Genomic DNA, 17,569 nt, shown 5'->3' with positions numbered 1-17,569 from the left:
ATGGCCCCTAAACTATGTTCTGGGATGCAATTTACAGCTTCAGTGAATTCCGTTTGCAAATCGGAGTGATAGATTAGAATCTAGAGCCAACAGTAGGGGCTCCATTCACAAAGCGGTGCTCACCTAGTTAGCACGCCTAAAAGCTTTTCACAGGCGTGTGTACCAATTAGCACCGCTTTGTAAATCAAGCCCAAGGTTTTGCTATGTTAAACCAATACACCATTGAAAAACTGGTTACGTTTGCAATTGAAAGAAAAATGACTATAGTTGAAGAGGTAATGGCCCCTAAACTATGTTCTGGGATGCAATTTACAGCTTCAGTGAAATCCGTTTGCAAACCGGAGTGATAGATTAGAATCTAGAGCCAACAGTATGTTTTCTATGTTAAACCAATTCACCATTGAAAAACTGGTTACGTTTGCAATTGAAAGAAAAATGACTATAGTTGAAGATGAAATGGCCCCTAAACTATGTTCTGGGATGCAATTTACAGCTTCAGTGTAATCTGTTTTATAATCGAAGTGATAGATTAGAATCTAGAGCCAGCAGTATGTTTTCTAAGTTAAACCAATACACCGTTAAAAAACTGGTTAGGTTTGCAAATGAAAGAAAAATGACTATAGTTGAAGAGGTAATGGCCCCTAAACTATGTTCTGGGATGCAATTTACAGCTTCAGTGAAATCCGTTTGCAAATCGGAGTGCTAGGATAGAATCTAGAGCCAACAGTAAGTTTTCTTTGATAAACCAATGCACCATTCAAAAACTGATTACGTTTGCAATTGAAAGAAAAATGACTATAGTTGAAGAGGTAATGGCCCCTAAACTATGTTCTGGGATGCAATTTACAGCTTCAGTGAAATCCGTTTGCAAATCGGAGTGATAGATTAGAATCTAGAGCCAACGGTAAGTTTTCTATGTTAAACTAATACACCATTGAAAAAATGGTTACGTTTGCAATTGAAAGAAAAATGACTATAGTTAAAGAGGTAATGGCCCCTAAACTATGTTCTAGGATGCAGTTTACAGCTTCAGTGAAATCCGTTTGCAAATCAGAGTGATAAATTAGAATCTAGAGCCAACAGTAAGTTTTCTATGTTAAACCAATACACCATTGAAAAACTGGTTACGTTTGCAATTGAAAGAAAAATGACTATAGTTGAAGAGGTAATGGCCCCTAAACTATGTTCTGGGATGCAATTTACAGCTTCAGTGAAATCCGTTTGCAAATCAGAGTGATAGATTAGAATCTAGAGCCAACAGTAAGTTTTCTATGTTAAACCAATACACCATTGAAAAACTGGTTACGTTTGCAATTGAAAGAAAAATGACTATAGTTGAAGAGGTAATGGCCCCTAAACTATGTTCTGGGATGCAATTTACAGCTTCAGTTAAATCCGTTTGCAAATCGGAGTGCTAGGATAGAATCTAGAGCCAACAGTAAGTTTTCTTTGATAAACCAATACACCATTGAAAAACTGGTTACGTTTGCTATTGAAAGAAAAATGACTATAGTTGAAGAGGTAATGGCCCCTAAACTATGTTCTGGGATGCAATTTACAGCTTCAGTGAAATCCGTTTGCAAATCGGAGTGCTAAGAGAGAATCTAGAGCCAACAGTAAGTTTTCTTTGATAAACCAATACACCATTGAAAAAATGGTTACGTTTGCAATTGAAAGAAAAATGACTATAGTTGAAGAGGTAATGGCCCTTAAACTATGTTCTGGGATGCAATTTACAGCTTCAGTGAAATCCGTTTGCAAATCGGAGTGATAGATTAGAATCTAGAGCCAACAGTATGTTTTCTATGTTAAACCAATACACCATTGAAAAACTGGTTACGTTTGCAATTGAAAGAAAAATGACTATAGTTAAAGAGGTAATAGCCCCTAAACTATGTTCTGGGATGCAATTTACAGCTTCAGTGAAATCCGTTTGCAAATCAGAGTGATAGATTAGAATCTAGAGCCAACAGTAAGTTTTCTATGTTAAACCAATACACCATTGAAAAACTGGTTACGTTTGCAATTGAAAGAAAAATGACTATAGTTGAAGAGGTAATGGCCCCTAAACTATGTTCTGGGATGCAATTTACAGCTTCAGTGAAATCCGTTTGCAAATTGCAGTGATAGATTAAAATCTAGAGCCAACAGTAAGTTTTTGATGTTAAACCAATACACCATTGAAAAACTGGTTACGTTTGCAATTGAAAGAAAAATGACTATAGTTGAAGAGGTAATGGCCCCTAAACTTTGTTCTGGGATGCAATTTACAGCTTCAGTGAAATCCGTTTGCAAATCGGAGTGATAGATTAGAATCTAGAGCCAACAGTACGTTTTCTATGTTAAACCAATTCACCATTGAAAAATTGGTTACGTTTGCAATTGAAAGAAAAATGACTATAGTTGAAGAGGTAATGGCCCCTAAACGATGTTCTGGGAGGCAATTTACAGCTTCAGTGTAAACCGTTTGCAAATCGGAGTGATAGATTAGAATCTAGTGCCAACAGTATGTTTTCTATGTTAAACCAATTCACCATTGAAAAACTGATTACGTTTGCAATTGAAAGAAAAATGACTATAGTTGAAGAGGTAATGGTCCCTAAACTATGTTATGGGATGCAATTTACAGCTTCAGTGAAATCAGTTTGCAAATCGGAGTGATAGATTAGAATCTAGAGCCAACAGTACGTTTTCTATGTTAAACCAATACACCATTGAAAAACTGGTTATGTTTGCAATTGAAAGAAAAATGACTATAGTTGATGAGGTAATGGCCCCTAAACTATGTTCTGAGATGCAATTTACAGCTTCAGTGAAATCCGTTTGCAAATCGGAGTGATAGATTAGAATCTAGAGCCATCAGTAGGGGATCCATTCACAAAGCGGTGCTCACCTAGTTAGCACGCCTAAAGGCTTTGGGCATGCCAACTAGGGTGCTAAGTAGTTAGCACGCACCAAGCTTTAAGAAATCGTGCGCAAAGTTATGCGCGCAAAACTTTACGCGCGTAAACCTTTATGCGCGCCTAAAGGTTTAACGTGCACATAAAGGTTTACGCGCGTAATGTTTCGCGCGCATAACTTTGCGAGCGATGCAGTACATGTGCAGAATCAGTGCACGAAAAGCTCTTTTGGGAGTGCTAAGTGCCTTTTCACAGGCGTGCTACCAATTAGCACCGCTTTGTGAATCAAGCCCAAGGTTTTGCTATGTTAAACCAATACACCATTGAAAAACTGGTTACGTTTGCAATTGAAAGAAAAATGACTATAGTTGAAGAGGTAATGGCCCCTAAACTATGTTCTGGGAGGCAATTTAAAGCTTCAGTGTAATCCGTTTGCAAATCAGAGTGATAGATTAGAATCTAGAGCCAACAGTAGGGGCTCCATTCACAAAGCGGTGCTCACCTAGTTAGCACGCCTAAAGGCTTTGGGCATGCTAACTAGGGTGCTAAGTAGTTAGCACGCACCAAGCTTTAAGAAATCGTGCGCAAAGTTATACGCGCAAAACTTTACGCGCGTAAACCTTTATGCGCGCCTAAAGGTTTAACGTGCACATAAAGGTTTACGCGCGTAATGTTTCGCGCGCATAACTTTGCGAGCGATGCAGTACATGTGCAGAATCAGTGCACGAAAAGCTCTTTTGGGAGTGCTAAGTGCCTTTTCACAGGCGTGCTACCAATTAGCACCGCTTTGTGAATCAAGCCCAAGGTTTTGCTATGTTAAACCAATACACCATTGAAAAACTGGTTACGTTTGCAATTGAAAGAAAAATGACTATAGTTGAAGAGGTAATGGCCCCTAAACTATGTTCTGGGATGCAATTTACAGCTTCAGTGAAATCCGTTTGCAAACCGGAGTAATAGATTAGAATCTAGAGCCAAAAGTATATTTTCTATGTTAAACCAATACACCATTGAAAAACTGGTTACGTTTGCAAATGAAAGAAAAATGACTATAGTTGAAGAGGTAATGGCCCCTAAACTATGTTCTGGGATGCAATTTACAGCTTCAGTGAAATCCGTTTGCAAATCGGAGTGCTAGGATAGAATATAGAGCCAACAGTAAGTTTTCTTTGATAAACCAATACACCATTGAAAAACTGGTTACGTTTGCTATTGAAAGAAAAGTGACTATAGTTGGAGAGGTAATGGCCCCTAAACTATGTTCTGGGATGCAATTTACAGCTTCAGTGAAATCCGTTTGCAAATCGGAGTGCTAAGATAGAATCTAGAGCCAACAGTAAGTTTTCTTTGATAAACCAATACACCATTGAAAAAATGGTTACGTTTGCAATTGAAAGAAAAATGACTATAGTTGAAGAGGTAATGGCCCCTAAACTATGTTCTGGGATGCAATTTACAGCTTCAGTGAAATCCGTTTGCAAATCGGAGTGATAGATTAGAATCTAGAGCCAACAGTAAGTTTTCTATGTTAAACTAATACACCATTGAAAAACTGGTTACGTTTGCAATTGAAAGAAAAATGACTATAGTTAAAGAGGAAATGGCCCCTAAACTATGTTCTAGGATGCAATTTACAGGTTCAGAAAAAATCAGTTTGCAAATCGGAGTGATAGATTAGAATCTAAAGCCAACAGTAAGTTTTCTATGTTAAACCAATACACCATTGAAAAACTGGTTACGTTTGCAATTGAAAGAAAAATGACTATAGTTGAAGAGGTAATGGCCCCTAAACTATGTTCTGGGATGCAATTTACAGCTTCAGTGCAATCCGTTTGCAAATTGGAGTGATAGATTAAAATCTAGAGCCAACAGTAAGTTTTTGATGTTAAACCAATACACCATTGAAAAACTGGTTACGTTTGCAATTGAAAGAAAAATGACTATAGTTGAAGAGGTAATGGCCCCTAAACTTTGTTCTGGGATGCAATTTACAGCTTCAGTGAAATCCGTCTGCAAATCGGAGTGATAGATTAGAATCTAGAGCCAACAGTACGTTTTCTATGTTAAACCAATTCACCATTGAAAAATTGGTTACGTTTGCAATTAAAAGAAAAATGACTATAGTTGAAGAGGTAATGGCCCCTAAACGATGTTCTGGGAGGCAATTTACAGCTTCAGTGTAAACCGTTTGCAAATCGGAGTGATAGATTAGAATCTAGTGCCAACAGTATGTTTTCTATGTTAAACCAATTCACCATTGAAAAACTGATTACGTTTGCAATTGAAAGAAAAATGACTATAGTTGAAGAGGTAATGGTCCCTAAACTATGTTATGGGATGCAATTTACAGCTTCAGTGAAATCAGTTTGCAAATCGGAGTGATAGATTAGAATCTAGAGCCAACAGTATGTTTTCTATGTTAAACCAATACACCATTGAAAAACTGGTTATGTTTGCAATTGAAAGAAAAATGACTATAGTTGATGAGGTAATGGCCCCTAAACTATGTTCTGAGATGCAATTTACAGCTTCAGTGAAATCCGTTTGCAAATCGGAGTGATAGATTAGAATCTATCACTCCATTCACAAAGCGGTGCTCACCTAGTTAGCACGCCTAAAGGCTTTGGGCATGCCAACTAGGGTGCTAAGTAGTTAGCACGCACCAAGCTTTAAGAAATCGTGCAAAGTTATGTGCGTAAACCTTTATGCACGCCTAAAGGTTTAACGTGCGCATAAAGGTTTACACCCGTAAAGTTTTGCGCGCATAGCTTTGCGAGCGATGCTGTACATGTGCAGAATCAGTGCACGAAAAGCTCTTTTGGGAGTGCTAAGTGGTTTTTCACAGACGTGCTACCAATTAGCACCGCTTTGTGAATCAAGCCCTAGGTTTTGCTATGGTAAACCAATACACCATTGAAAAACTGGTTACGTTTGCACTTGAAAGAAAAAATGACTATAGTTGAAGAGGTAATGGCCCCTAAACTATGTTCTGGGATGCAATTTACAGCTTCAGTGAATTCCGTTTGCAAATCGGAGTGATAGATTAGAATCTAGAGCCAACAGTAGGGGCTCCATTCACAAAGCGGTGCTCACCTAGTTAGCACGCCTAAAAGCTTTTCACAGGCGTGTGTACCAATTAGCACCGCTTTGTAAATCAAGCCCAAGGTTTTGCTATGTTAAACCAATACACCATTGAAAAACTGGTTACGTTTGCAATTGAAAGAAAAATGACTATAGTTGAAGAGGTAATGGCCCCTAAACTATGTTCTGGGATGCAATTTACAGCTTCAGTGAAATCCGTTTGCAAACCGGAGTGATAGATTAGAATCTAGAGCCAACAGTATGTTTTCTATGTTAAACCAATTCACCATTGAAAAACTGGTTACGTTTGCAATTGAAAGAAAAATGACTATAGTTGAAGATGAAATGGCCCCTAAACTATGTTCTGGGATGCAATTTACAGCTTCAGTGTAATCCGTTTTATAATCGAAGTGATAGATTAGAATCTAGAGCCAGCAGTATGTTTTCTAAGTTAAACCAATACACCGTTAAAAAACTGGTTAGGTTTGCAAATGAAAGAAAAATGACTATAGTTGAAGAGGTAATGGCCCCTAAACTATGTTCTGGGATGCAATTTACAGCTTCAGTGAAATCCGTTTGCAAATCGGAGTGCTAGGATAGAATCTAGAGCCAACAGTAAGTTTTCTTTGATAAACCAATGCACCATTCAAAAACTGATTACGTTTGCAATTGAAAGAAAAATGACTATAGTTGAAGAGGTAATGGCCCCTAAACTATGTTCTGGGATGCAATTTACAGCTTCAGTGAAATCCGTTTGCAAATCGGAGTGATAGATTAGAATCTAGAGCCAACGGTAAGTTTTCTATGTTAAACTAATACACCATTGAAAAAATGGTTACGTTTGCAATTGAAAGAAAAATGACTATAGTTAAAGAGGTAATGGCCCCTAAACTATGTTCTAGGATGCAGTTTACAGCTTCAGTGAAATCCGTTTGCAAATCAGAGTGATAAATTAGAATCTAGAGCCAACAGTAAGTTTTCTATGTTAAACCAATACACCATTGAAAAACTGGTTACGTTTGCAATTGAAAGAAAAATGACTATAGTTGAAGAGGTAATGGCCCCTAAACTATGTTCTGGGATGCAATTTACAGCTTCAGTGAAATCCGTTTGCAAATCGGAGTGATAGATTAGAATCTAGAGCCAACAGTAAGTTTTTGATATTAAACCAATACAGCATTGAAAAACTGGTTACGTTTGCAATTGAAAGAAAAATGACTATAGTTGAAGAGGTAATGGCCCCTAAACTTTGTTCTGGGATGCAATTTACAGCTTCAGTGAAATCCGTTTGCAAATCGGAGTGATAGATTAGAATCTAGAGCCAACAGTAAGTTTTCTATCTTAAACCAATTCACCATTGAAAAACTGGTTACGATTGCAATTGAAAGAAAAATGACTATAGTTGAAGAGGTAATGGCCCCTAAACTATGTTCTGGGAGGCAATTTACAGCTTCAGTGTAATCCGTTTGCAAATCAGAGTGATAGATTAGAATCTAGAGCCAACAGTAGGGGCTCCATTCACAAAGCGGTGCTCACCTAGTTAGCACGCCTAAAGGCTTTGGGCATGCTAACTAGGGTGCTAAGTAGTTAGCACGCACCAAGCTTTAAGAAATCGTGCGCAAAGTTATGCGCGCAAAACTTTACGCGCGTAAACCTTTATGCGCGCCTAAAGGTTTAATGTGCACATAAAGGTTTACGCGCGTAATGTTTCGCGCGCATAACTTTGCGAGCGATGCAGTACATGTGCAGAATCAGTGCACGAAAAGCTCTTTTGGGAGTGCTAAGTGCCTTTTCACAGGCGTGCTACCAATTAGCACCGCTTTGTGAATCAAGCCCAAGGTTTTGCTATGTTAAACCAATACACCATTGAAAAACTGGTTACGTTTGCAGTTGAAAGAAAAATTACTATAGTTGAAGAGGTAATGGCCCCTAAACTATGTTCTGGGATGCAATTTACAGCTTCAGTGAAATCCGTTTGCAAACCGGAGTAATAGATTAGAATCTAGAGCCAACAGTATGTTTTCTATGCTAAACCAATACACCATTGAAAATTTGGTTACGTTTGCAAATGAAAGAAAAATGACTATAGTTGAAGAGGTAATGGCCCCTAAACTATGTTCTGGGATGCAATTTACAGCTTCAGTGAAATCCGTTTGCAAATCGGAGTGCTAGGATAGAATCTAGAGCCAACAGTAAGTTTTCTATGTTAAACCAATACACCATTGAAAAACTGGTTACGTTTGCAATTGAAAGAAAAATGACTATAGTTGAAGAGGTAATGGCCCCTAAACTATGTTCTGGGATGCAATTTACAGCTTCAGTGAAATCCGTTTGCAAATCGGAGTGATAGATTAGAATCTAGAGCCAACAGTAAGTTTTTGATGTTAAACCAATACACCATTGAAAAACTGGTTACGTTTGCAATTGAAAGAAAAATGACTATAGTTGAAGAGGTAATGGCCCCTAAACTTTGTTCTGGGATGCAATTTACAGCTTCAGTGAAATCCGTTTGCAAATCGGAGTGATAGATTAGAATCTAGAGCCAACAGTAAGTTTTCTATCTTAAACCAATTCACCATTGAAAAACTGGTTACGATTGCAATTGAAAGAAAAATGACTATAGTTGAAGAGGTAATGGCCCCTAAACTATGTTCTGGGAGGCAATTTACAGCTTCAGTGTAATCCGTTTGCAAATCAGAGTGATAGATTAGAATCTAGAGCCAACAGTAGGGGCTCCATTCACAAAGCGGTGCTCACCTAGTTAGCACGCCTAAAGGCTTTGGGCATGCTAACTAGGGTGCTAAGTAGTTAGCACGCACCAAGCTTTAAGAAATCGTGCGCAAAGTTATGCGCGCAAAACTTTACGCGCGTAAACCTTTATGCGCGCCTAAAGGTTTAACGTGCACATAAAGGTTTACGCGCGTAATGTTTCGCGCGCATAACTTTGCGAGCGATGCAGTACATGTGCAGAATCAGTGCACGAAAAGCTCTTTTGGGAGTGCTAAGTGCCTTTTCACAGGCGTGCTACCAATTAGCACCGCTTTGTGAATCAAGCCCAAGGTTTTGCTATGTTAAACCAATACACCATTGAAAAACTGGTTACGTTTGCAATTGAAAGAAAAATGACTATAGTTGAAGAGGTAATGGCCCCTAAACTATGTTCTGGGATGCAATTTACAGCTTCAGTGAAATCCGTTTGCAAACCGGAGTAATAGATTAGAATCTAGAGCCAAAAGTATGTTTTCTATGTTAAACCAATACACCATTGAAAAACTGGTTACGTTTGCAAATGAAAGAAAAATGACTATAGTTGAAGAGGTAATGGCCCCTAAACTATGTTCTGGGATGCAATTTACAGCTTCAGTGAAATCCGTTTGCAAATCGGAGTGCTAGGATAGAATCTAGAGCCAACAGTAAGTTTTCTTTGATAAACCAATACACCATTGAAAAACTGGTTACGTTTGCTATTGAAAGAAAAATGACTATAGTTGAAGAGGTAATGGCCCCTAAACTATGTTCTGGGATGCAATTTACAGCTTCAGTGAAATCCGTTTGCAAATCGGAGTGCTAAGATAGAATCTAGAGCCAACAGTAAGTTTTCTTTGATAAACCAATACACCATTGAAAAAATGGTTACGTTTGCAATTGAAAGAAAAATGACTATAGTTGAAGAGGTAATGGCCCTTAAACTATGTTCTGGGATGCAATTTACAGCTTCAGTGAAATCCGTTTGCAAATCGGAGTGATAGATTAGAATCTAGAGCCAACAGTATGTTTTCTATGTTAAACCAATACACCATTGAAAAACTGGTTACGTTTGCAATTGAAAGAAAAATGATTATAGTTAAAGAGGTAATAGCCCCTAAACTATGTTCTGGGATGCAATTTACAGCTTCAGTGAAATCCGTTTGCAAATCAGAGTGATAGATTAGAATCTAGAGCCAACAGTATGTTTTCTATGTTAAACCAATACACCATTGAAAAACTGGTTATGTTTGCAATTGAAAGAAAAATGACTATAGTTGCTGAGGTAATGGCCCCTAAACTATGTTCTGGGATGCAATTTACAGCTTCAGTGAAATCCGGTTGCAAATCGGAGTGATAGATTAGAATCTAGAGCCAACAGTAAGTTTTGATGTTTTGATGTTAAACCAATACACCATTGAAAAACTGGTTACGTTTGCAATTGAAAGAAAAATGACTATAGTTGAAGAGGTAATGGCCCCTTAACTATGTTCTGGGATGCAATTTACAGCTTCAGTTAAATCCGTTTGCAAATCAGAGTGGTAGATTAGAATCTAGAGCCAACAGTAAGTTTTCTATGTTAAACCAATACACCATTGAAAAACTGGTTACGTTTGCAATTGAAAGAAAAATGACTATAGTTGAAGAGGTAATGGCCCCTAAACTATGTTCTGGGATGCAATTTACAGCTTCAGTGAAATCCGTTTGCAAATCGGAGTGATAGATTGGAATCTAGAGCCAACAGTAAGTTTTTGATGTTAAACCAATACACCATTGAAAAACTGGTTACGTTTGCAATTGAAAGAAAAATGACTATAGTTGAAGAGCTAATGGCCCATAAACTTTGTTCTGGGATGCAATTTACAGCTTCAGTGAAATCCGTTTGCAAATCGGAGTGATAGATTAGAATCTAGAGCCAACAGTAAGTTTTCTATCTTAAACCAATTCACCATTGAAAAACTGGTTACGATTGCAATTGAAAGAAAAATGACTATAGTTGAAGAGGTAATGGCCCCTAAACTATGTTCTGGGAGGCAATTTACAGCTTCAGTGTAATCCGTTTGCAAATCAGAGTGATAGATTAGAATCTAGAGCCAACAGTAGGGGCTCCATTCACAAAGCGGTGCTCACCTAGTTAGCACGCCTAAAGGCTTTGGGCATGCTAACTAGGGTGCTAAGTAGTTAGCACGCACCAAGCTTTAAGAAATCGTGCGCAACGTTATGCGCGCAAAACTTTACGCCCGTAAACCTTTATGCGCGCCTAAAGGTTTAACGTGCACATAAAGGTTTACGCGCGTAATGTTTCGCGCGCATAACTTTGCGAGCGATGCAGTACATGTGCAGAATCAGTGCACAAAAAGCTCTTTTGGGAGTGCTCAGTGCCTTTTCACAGGCGTGCTACCAATTAGCACCGCTTTGTGAATCAAGCCCAAGGTTTTGCTATGTTAAACCAATACACCATTGAAAAACTGGTTACGTTTGCAATTGAAAGAAAAATGACTATAGTTGAAGAGGTAATGGCCCCTAAACTATGTTCTGGGATGCAATTTACAGCTTCAGTGAAATCCGTTTGCAAATTGGAGTGATAGATTAAAATCAAGAGCCAACAGTAAGTTTTTGAAGTTAAACCAATACACCATTGAAAAACTGGTTACGTTTGCAATTGAAAGAAAAATGACTATAGTTGAAGAGGTAATGGCCCCTAAACTTTGTTCTGGGATGCAATTTACAGCTTCAGTGAAATCCGTTTGCAAATCGGAGTGATAGATTAGAATCTAGAGCCAACAGTACGTTTTCTATGTTAAACCAATTCACCATTGAAAAATTGGTTACGTTTGCAATTGAAAGAAAAATGACTATAGTTGAGGAGGTAATGGCCCCTAAACGATGTTCTGGGAGGCAATTTACAGCTTCAGTGTAAACCGTTTGCAAATCGGAGTGATAGATTAGAATCTAGTGCCAACAGTATGTTTTCTATGTTAAACCAATTCACCATTGAAAAACTGGTTACGTTTGCAATTGAAAGAAAAATGACTATAGTTGAAGAGGTAATGGTCCCTAAACTATGTTATGGGATGCAATTTACAGCTTCAGTGAATTCTGTTTGCAAGTCGGAGTGATAGATTAGAATCTAGAGCCAACAGTACGTTTTCTATGATAAACCAATACACCATTGAAAAACTGGTTATGTTTGCAATTGAAAGAAAAATGACTATAGTTGATGAGGTAATGGCCCCTAAACTATGTTCTGAGATGCAATTTACAGCTTCAGTGAAATCCGTTTGCAAATCGGAGTGATAGATTAGAATCTAGAGCCATCAGTAGGGGATCCATTCACAAAGCGGTGCTCACCTAGTTAGCACGCCTAAAGGCTTTGGGCATGCCAACTAGGGTGCTAAGTAGTTAGCACGCACCAAGCTTTAAGAAATCGTGCAAAGTTATGTGCGCAAAACTTTATGCGCGTAAACCTTTATGCACACCTAAAGGTTTAACGTGCGCATAAAGGTTTACACCCGTAAAGTTTTGCGTGCATAGCTTTGCGAGCGATGCTGTACATGTGCAGAATCAGTGCACGAAAAGCTCTTTTGGGAGTGCTAAGTGGTTTTTCACAGACGTGCTACCAATTAGCACCGCTTTGTGAATCAAGCCCTAGGTTTTGCTATGGTAAACCAATACACCATTGAAAAACTGGTTACGTTTGCACTTGAAAGAAAAATGACTATAGTTGAAGAGGTAATGGCCCCTAAACTATGTTCTGGGATGCAATTTACAGCTTCAGTGAAATCCGTTTGCAAACCGGAGTGATAGATTAGAATCTAGAGCCAACAGTATGTTTTCTATGTTAAACCAATTCACCATTGAAAAACTGGTTACGTTTGCAATTGAAAGAAAAATGACTATAGTTGAAGAGGTAATGGCCCCTAAACTATGTTCTGGGATGCAATTTACAGCTTCAGTGAAATCCGTTTGCAAATCGGAGTGATAGATTAGAATCTAGAGCCAACAGTAAGTTTTTGATCTTAAACCAATACACCATTGAAAAACTGGTTACGTTTGCAATTGAAAGAAAAATGACTATAGTTGAAGAGGTAATGGCCCCTAAACTTTGTTCTGGGATGCAATTTACAGCTTCAGTGTAATCCGTTTTATAATCGAAGTGATAGATTAGAATCTAGAGCCAGCAGTATGTTTTCTAAGTTAAACCAATACACCGTTAAAAAACTGGTTAGGTTTGCAAATGAAAGAAAAATGACTATAGTTGAAGAGGTAATGGCCCCTAAACTATGTTCTGGGATGCAATTTACAGCTTCAGTGAAATCCGTTTGCAAATCGGAGTGCTAGGATAGAATCTAGAGCCAACAGTAAGTTTTCTTTGATAAACCAATGCACCATTCAAAAACTGATTACGTTTGCAATTGAAAGAAAAATGACTATAGTTGAAGAGGTAATGGCCCCTAAACTATGTTCTGGGATGCAATTTACAGCTTCAGTGAAATCCGTTTGCAAATCGGAGTGATAGATTAGAATCTAGAGCCAACGGTAAGTTTTCTATGTTAAACTAATACACCATTGAAAAAATGGTTACGTTTGCAATTGAAAGAAAAATGACTATAGTTAAAGAGGTAATGGCCCCTAAACTATGTTCTAGGATGCAGTTTACAGCTTCAGTGAAATCCGTTTGCAAATCAGAGTGATAAATTAGAATCTAGAGCCAACAGTAAGTTTTCTATGTTAAACCAATACACCATTGAAAAACTGGTTACGTTTGCAATTGAAAGAAAAATGACTATAGTTGAAGAGGTAATGGCCCCTAAACTATGTTCTGGGATGCAATTTACAGCTTCAGTGAAATCCGTTTGCAAATCGGAGTGCTAGGATAGAATCTAGAGCCAACAGTAAGTTTTCTATGTTAAACCAATACACCATTGAAAAACTGGTTACGTTTGCAATTGAAAGAAAAATGACTATAGTTGAAGAGGTAATGGCCCCTAAACTTTGTTCTGGGATGCAATTTACAGCTTCAGTGAAATCCGTTTGCAAATCGGAGTGATAGATTAGAATCTAGAGCCAACAGTAAGTTTTCTATCTTAAACCAATTCACCATTGAAAAACTGGTTACGATTGCAATTGAAAGAAAAATGACTATAGTTGAAGAGGTAATGGCCCCTAAACTATGTTCTGGGAGGCAATTTACAGCTTCAGTGTAATCCGTTTGCAAATCAGAGTGATAGATTAGAATCTAGAGCCAACAGTAGGGGCTCCATTCACAAAGCGGTGCTCACCTAGTTAGCACGCCTAAAGGCTTTGGGCATGCTAACTAGGGTGCTAAGTAGTTAGCACGCACCAAGCTTTAAGAAATCGTGCGCAAAGTTATGCGCGCAAAACTTTACGCGCGTAAACCTTTATGCGCGCCTAAAGGTTTAACGTGCACATAAAGGTTTACGCGCGTAATGTTTCGCGCGCATAACTTTGCGAGCGATGCAGTACATGTGCAGAATCAGTGCACGAAAAGCTCTTTTGGGAGTGCTAAGTGCCTTTTCACAGGCGTGCTACCAATTAGCACCGCTTTGTGAATCAAGCCCAAGGTTTTGCTATGTTAAACCAATACACCATTGAAAAACTGGTTACGTTTGCAATTGAAAGAAAAATGACTATAGTTGAAGAGGTAATGGCCCCTAAACTATGTTCTGGGATGCAATTTACAGCTTCAGTGAAATCCGTTTGCAAACCGGAGTAATAGATTAGAATCTAGAGCCAAAAGTATGTTTTCTATGTTAAACCAATACACCATTGAAAAACTGGTTACGTTTGCAAATGAAAGAAAAATGACTATAGTTGAAGAGGTAATGGCCCCTAAACTATGTTCTGGGATGCAATTTACAGCTTCAGTGAAATCCGTTTGCAAATCGGAGTGCTAGGATAGAATCTAGAGCCAACAGTAAGTTTTCTTTGATAAACCAATACACCATTGAAAAACTGGTTACGTTTGCTATTGAAAGAAAAATGACTATAGTTGAAGAGGTAATGGCCCCTAAACTATGTTCTGGGATGCAATTTACAGCTTCAGTGAAATCCGTTTGCAAATCGGAGTGCTAAGATAGAATCTAGAGCCAACAGTAAGTTTTCTTTGATAAACCAATACACCATTGAAAAAATGGTTACGTTTGCAATTGAAAGAAAAATGACTATAGTTGAAGAGGTAATGGCCCTTAAACTATGTTCTGGGATGCAATTTACAGCTTCAGTGAAATCCGTTTGCAAATCGGAGTGATAGATTAGAATCTAGAGCCAACAGTATGTTTTCTATGTTAAACCAATACACCATTGAAAAACTGGTTACGTTTGCAATTGAAAGAAAAATGATTATAGTTAAAGAGGTAATAGCCCCTAAACTATGTTCTGGGATGCAATTTACAGCTTCAGTGAAATCCGTTTGCAAATCAGAGTGATAGATTAGAATCTAGAGCCAACAGTATGTTTTCTATGTTAAACCAATACACCATTGAAAAACTGGTTATGTTTGCAATTGAAAGAAAAATGACTATAGTTGCTGAGGTAATGGCCCCTAAACTATGTTCTGGGATGCAATTTACAGCTTCAGTGAAATCCGGTTGCAAATCGGAGTGATAGATTAGAATCTAGAGCCAACAGTAAGTTTTGATGTTTTGATGTTAAACCAATACACCATTGAAAAACTGGTTACGTTTGCAATTAAAAGAAAAATGACTATAGTTGAAGAGGTAATGGCCCCTTAACTATGTTCTGGGATGCAATTTACAGCTTCAGTTAAATCCGTTTGCAAATCAGAGTGGTAGATTAGAATCTAGAGCCAACAGTAAGTTTTCTATGTTAAACCAATACACCATTGAAAAACTGGTTACGTTTGCAATTGAAAGAAAAATGACTATAGTTGAAGAGGTAATGGCCCCTAAACTATGTTCTGGGATGCAATTTACAGCTTCAGTGAAATCCGTTTGCAAATCGGAGTGATAGATTGGAATCTAGAGCCAACAGTAAGTTTTTGATGTTAAACCAATACACCATTGAAAAACTGGTTACGTTTGCAATTGAAAGAAAAATGACTATAGTTGAAGAGCTAATGGCCCATAAACTTTGTTCTGGGATGCAATTTACAGCTTCAGTGAAATCCGTTTGCAAATCGGAGTGATAGATTAGAATCTAGAGCCAACAGTAAGTTTTCTATCTTAAACCAATTCACCATTGAAAAACTGGTTACGATTGCAATTGAAAGAAAAATGACTATAGTTGAAGAGGTAATGGCCCCTAAACTATGTTCTGGGAGGCAATTTACAGCTTCAGTGTAATCCGTTTGCAAATCAGAGTGATAGATTAGAATCTAGAGCCAACAGTAGGGGCTCCATTCACAAAGCGGTGCTCACCTAGTTAGCACGCCTAAAGGCTTTGGGCATGCTAACTAGGGTGCTAAGTAGTTAGCACGCACCAAGCTTTAAGAAATCGTGCGCAAAGTTATGCGCGCAAAACTTTACGCCCGTAAACCTTTATGCGCGCCTAAAGGTTTAACGTGCACATAAAGGTTTACGCGCGTAATGTTTCGCGCGCATAACTTTGCGAGCGATGCAGTACATGTGCAGAATCAGTGCACAAAAAGCTCTTTTGGGAGTGCTAAGTGCCTTTTCACAGGCGTGCTACCAATTAGCACCGCTTTGTGAATCAAGCCCAAGGTTTTGCTATGTTAAACCAATACACCATTGAAAAACTGGTTACGTTTGCAATTGAAAGAAAAATGACTATAGTTGAAGAGGTAATGGCCCCTAAACTATGTTCTGGGATGCAATTTACAGCTTCAGTGAAATCCGTTTGCAAATTGGAGTGATAGATTAAAATCAAGAGCCAACAGTAAGTTTTTGATGTTAAACCAATACACCATTGAAAAACTGGTTACGTTTGCAATTGAAAGAAAAATGACTATAGTTGAAGAGGTAATGGCCCCTAAACTTTGTTCTGGGATGCAATTTACAGCTTCAGTGAAATCCGTTTGCAAATCGGAGTGATAGATTAGAATCTAGAGCCAACAGTACGTTTTCTATGTTAAACCAATTCACCATTGAAAAATTGGTTACGTTTGCAATTGAAAGAAAAATGACTATAGTTGAAGAGGTAATGGCCCCTAAACGATGTTCTGGGAGGCAATTTACAGCTTCAGTGTAAACCGTTTGCAAATCGGAGTGATAGATTAGAATCTAGTGCCAACAGTATGTTTTCTATGTTAAACCAATTCACCATTGAAAAACTGGTTACGTTTGCAATTGAAAGAAAAATGACTATAGTTGAAGAGGTAATGGTCCCTAAACTATGTTATGGGATGCAATTTACAGCTTCAGTGAATTCTGTTTGCAAGTCGGAGTGATAGATTAGAATCTAGAGCCAACAGTACGTTTTCTATGATAAACCAATACACCATTGAAAAACTGGTTATGTTTGCAATTGAAAGAAAAATGACTATAGTTGATGAGGTAATGGCCCCTAAACTATGTTCTGAGATGCAATTTACAGCTTCAGTGAAATCCGTTTGCAAATCGGAGTGATAGATTAGAATCTAGAGCCATCAGTAGGGGATCCATTCACAAAGCGGTGCTCACCTAGTTAGCACGCCTAAAGGCTTTGGGCATGCCAACTAGGGTGCTAAGTAGTTAGCACGCACCAAGCTTTAAGAAATCGTGCAAAGTTATGTGCGCAAAACTTTATGCGCGTAAACCTTTATGCACACCTAAAGGTTTAACGTGCGCATAAAGGTTTACACCCGTAAAGTTTTGCGTGCATAGCTTTGCGAGCGATGCTGTACATGTGCAGAATCAGTGCAC

Source organism: Hyperolius riggenbachi, chromosome 5 (assembly GCF_040937935.1).
Source record: "Hyperolius riggenbachi isolate aHypRig1 chromosome 5, aHypRig1.pri, whole genome shotgun sequence".
Classification (NCBI taxonomy): domain Eukaryota; kingdom Metazoa; phylum Chordata; class Amphibia; order Anura; family Hyperoliidae; genus Hyperolius; species Hyperolius riggenbachi.
This window is presented reverse-complemented; position numbering follows the sequence as displayed.